Below are 4,654 nucleotides of genomic sequence, written 5' to 3' on the forward strand. Positions count from 1 at the left end.
GGGAGGCTGTGGGGGCCAGTCGGGGTGCTTCCCCTCGCACAGGCAGGGGGAGACGGGCCACCAGAGCAGGGGAAGTGCTGGCCACGTGTTGGAAAACAGAGACGCTGTGGAAGATAATCTGAGTGTAGATACGCAGCCGGGGGGGCGGGGTGGGGACAGCGGTGTTTGGAGAAGTTTCCAGGGTGCGCAGGACAACGCAGCACCAAGCAGGAGGTGGGAGGACAGAAAACATCCCACATGCATCCTGTCCCAGCTCTGGGACATGACATGTGAGGTTCAGGAGGGGACACGCTCCCTCCAGAGGCTCTGGGGACGGTCCCTCCTGCCTCCTCCAGCGTCTGGGGCCCCAGGTGTCCCGGGCTGGTGACCCCGTCCCTCCCGTCTCGGCCTCCATCCTCACCTCCTCTGCATGCGTTTGTGTCTCCTCTTCTGTCTCTTACGAGGACCCCTGCCATTGGACGTAGGGCCACTTCGTCCAGGGTGAGCTCATCTCATGTCCCTCACATCATCCCATCTGTTAGGTCCCCTCCCCAGGTACCAAGAGCCACAACATGAGCATATATTTCATGGGGGACAAACTCCTACACACTCTACAGCCTCCCAGTGCAGATGCCCTTCCCCTCTGCGTGAGCCCTCGAGGCCCCAATCCGTCTCCGGATCCACCTGCCCCCCCCTTACCCTCATGCACGACCTCCATGTAAAAGATGCCATGGTCTGCACTGTTTTTACGCTGTATCCAGGGTCTCATAGATGACGAGCTGTGGAGATGAGGGAGGTCTCCTCTCCCTCCTGATTCATAGTTTGCAAACTTCAGAAAAAAATTAAAAAAAAAATAAAATTCGAAAACTGGGATGCACTGCTTTAAAGGCCAATGAGTAAAAAAAATAAAAATAAAAAAATAAAAAAAATAAAGGCCAATGAGTGAGAACGGGAAAGCGTTTCTGCATGACGTTGTGGGCGAGGGTGCGTGACCTCGTGGGTTTGTTCTCGGTGTATCATAGGCTGGAATGTGGGGTTCAGTTTACGTGGACATTGTAGCATCGTCAGCTCATTACCTGCAGCAAATGTAACCAATTTAACCAATGAAACAAATGCAACCAATGTGACAAATGAAACAAATGTAACCAATGTGACAAATGTAACAAATGTAACAAATGCAACCAATGTAACCACCGTACCACCCAGTGAGATGTTGGTTGTAGAGATCTGGGAAGGAAGCCTGGGGAGGTCATGGGGACCCTCTATTTTCTGCTCTGTGCTTCTGTAAACCTGAAACTGCTAAAAAAAAAAAAAAGGAGTCTAATAATAAGTAATAATATAATAACAATAATAATAACAATAAAATTCCCAATAATAATAATAACAATAAAACAAGGGAGAAGGTAGGTGAAAAAACAGAAAATAAAGTGTGGTCTTATGATCTTTGGAAATGAAAGTTTGTGTGAAGATTCTCTCTTTTAGGTTTTGACACAGAGGACATAGGAGAGACACGTCAGCTCAGAAAGTGTCATTGGAGGGTGGATCTCAGGACACATTGAGTCACTTCCAACGTGCACGGACACGTTCCTGGTTCTTGTATCTCTATGTCTCTGTGATGAGTCTGCAGCAGACAGTGGAAGATTCTAGATACCCACAGACCACTTGCTGCTGCTTTGAGGGGGGCAGAGCCAGCTGACCGGTTGGATCTGAGGGTCTTGGGGAGCCCCTCCCTTACCCTGACCTCCTGATACCAAGAACCCCCCACAGCTGGTGACACCTGCTGCCTTCGGGGGCCGCACTGGAGACCCTGGTCCCTCCGAGGTGGCTGGACAGACGCAGAAGGGACACCGGATGTGGAGTCTGACTCACCATCCCTGTGACTCAACCAGCCTAGCCCCCCCACCCCGTGTTCTTCTTCTGGGGCGGGACTCTCAGTCTTGCAAGGGAGACCTGTCACCGCCACGATGGCCTAGGCTGTCCCCACCCCTGAGTTTCATAAATCAGGTCTAAGACCTACAACAGGTGGTTCCCACCTTAGGAACTCTGCTTCTCCATCTCTAATGATGGGGCACCTGCCTGGCTCCGTCAGTAGGGCACATGATGCTCAATGTCACAGTTGTGAGTTCAAGCCCCACAGTAGAGGTCGAGATTACTTTTTAAAATTAATTAATTAATTAATTAATTAATTAATTAATTAACTGAGACACCTGGGTGGCTCAGCAGGTAAGCATCTGCCTTCAGCTCAGGTTGTGACCCCAGGGTCCCGGGATCGAGTCCCACATCAGGATCCCCTCAGGGAGCCTGCTTCTCCCTCTGCCTGTGTCTGTGCCTCTTTCTCTCCGTACCTCTCATGAATGAATAAATAAATAAAATCTTTTAAAAAAATGTTTTTTTAAATAAGCCGGAGAAAAGCAAATGGGATGAAGATCATCAAATTAAAAACAAAGTACACCAGCAGAACTGTCGCGCGTGTGTTCATGAAAAATAATCTGGGCGTAGCTGGATGCACACATTTTGAACCCAGGGGGTGCAAGGCGTCACCCAGACTTTGAGGGACCAATGATTACTAGAATGGTTAGGGTCATTCTGAATCCTTAGATAATTTGAAAAATGTTCTAGTTTGCCCATTCTTTGTAGAAAGTAGAGCGAAATGCACTGAAAGCTGGATGACAAGCCACCATGTTTCCCCCTCCTCACCCAGCCGTGGCACCGGAGACCCCTGTGTATTTTCCTTTGTATCTTTTTTTTTTTTTTTTAATATCAGAACGTCTCAAGGGCTGCGTGGCCCTAACAAGCGGAGCCCATCACAAGTGTCCTTTCAGGCTGAAAACACGCAGATACTGGAAATCCATCAGCAAACCTCCCCCCACGGAAGGTGTCTCGTGAGCTCTACTCCAGTCGGGAGCATCAGACGGGTTGTTCAAGGGCGTCCGACCGACCTCCCGGCCTCCACTCTGATTGACCAGACAGTTGCAAACTGGGATCACGTATCAATCACCCAGCGGGCGCCTGGCTTCTCCCGTCCTGCAGGCCCCACCGCCAGGTGAATTTGCAGGGTTGGGGGTGGGGAAACTTTGACCACGTGACCCACTGCCCGGACTCTGCCATGAAGCTCAGAAGGACCCGCAAGCCTGCGCTGTGTGCCGTGCTCTGCACTCCTGATGGCTCCCTCTGTTCTAGAACCTCACGGGCCTACCCACCCTGAGCTCACCACTGCCTCAAGGCTTTTGCACCTGTGCCTCCTCTGCCCCCCAAAATCTTCCACGGGCTCCCTTGATTCATCCACCTGTGCCCTGGACCATATCCCACTGGAATAGACCTTGTCGGAGCATCCTCACACCCCTGCTCCTGCGGGCGCCCCGCTCTGCCTCGTTCCTGTTCACTCAGCCCCCCCAGTGCACATGACAATTTTCCTCCAGGTTCCCACCGTCGGCCCTAGAGCATCAGCTCCCTGACAGCAAGCACTTTCTCATTCCTTTGTCCCTCCCCATCACCCGTGACTCGGACGACACCACATACGGCACAGGCGTCGATCTGCAATCAATATCGGTGTGATTCATAAAACAGAGGACCCGGGGAAAATGAGCAGAGCCCCGTCCTTCCGCCTGCCCGTTCACCTTCGCCGCTGTCGGCGTGAGAGACAGGCAGAGGGAGCACCCTGCATGGAGCTCGCTGCAGAAGGCGCCACATTGAATCCACAGTCATGAAGCGCATCCTCTTCCAAAGGGGACCAGAGACAGAGCCTTCCTACCAGCACGGTCGGGTTTTCTAGAAACCTATTTTGCATTTTTTTTTCTACTTTTGCATGTGGGTGTGCGAGAGCCACCTGCGCCTGAGGTAAACAGCAGGAGTCTGACTCGTGGGGAAGACGTAGCCCATCCGATGGTGACGCATCCCCTACGGCGGGCATCGTTTGGAGCTGGGAGATGCAACAAAGCCAAGCAGTTCTAGAGCCTCTGCATCCCCAGAGCTGTATTTCCAACCAGGCATTCCCTTCACGTGGTGTCTGGGAACTCTCTCGTCTACACCACAGGATGACATAGTGTTTGATAAAAGCAAAGAAGGGGATGAGCCTATCTCATGAGATAACCTCCAAAGGGCACCATAGTTGTAGGAGGAGAAACACAAGGAGCGGTCATCCCCATTTGCATCATGGTGACCCTATGAGGAAGAAACAACTATTACCCAGGCTCTCCCGCGGGATCCCTCCAACCAGGCGCCGGCGAGTAGGGTGGTCACAGAAGAAGGACTCATGCTCCCATAGTGATGAGGACTACTCCCATCCAAGGGGAGAGATTCCAGGCCTGGAGGCATGGAAGCACTGGCGTCCCCTCCCGGAGGGGCCTCGGGGACATAAAGCAGCACCAGAATCACGCACAATGTCTGGGACAGCTCAGCCCATTCCACTGAATGGATGGGAGTGGATGAGCCCGTGGACACGGGGGTTGGAAGACTCCAGAACGTGACACAGAGCATGGAAACCCTGGTTCCCCTGATGATCCCAGAGGGAACAGGTGGGATGACGGCTGGAGACACCTCGCTGCAAAAAAGAGGAACCCCAAGATGCTGATAAAAAAGCAAAGGGCCAGCTTGGCGCTTGAGAAAGATGGTGCTGGGGGTTGGAGCACTTCCTGCGCGCCGGGGAGATAACCCCGGCCCAGCCACTCATTGAGAA

This window comes from Vulpes vulpes, chromosome X (assembly GCF_048418805.1).
Source record: "Vulpes vulpes isolate BD-2025 chromosome X, VulVul3, whole genome shotgun sequence".
In the NCBI taxonomy this organism is placed as follows: domain Eukaryota; kingdom Metazoa; phylum Chordata; class Mammalia; order Carnivora; family Canidae; genus Vulpes; species Vulpes vulpes.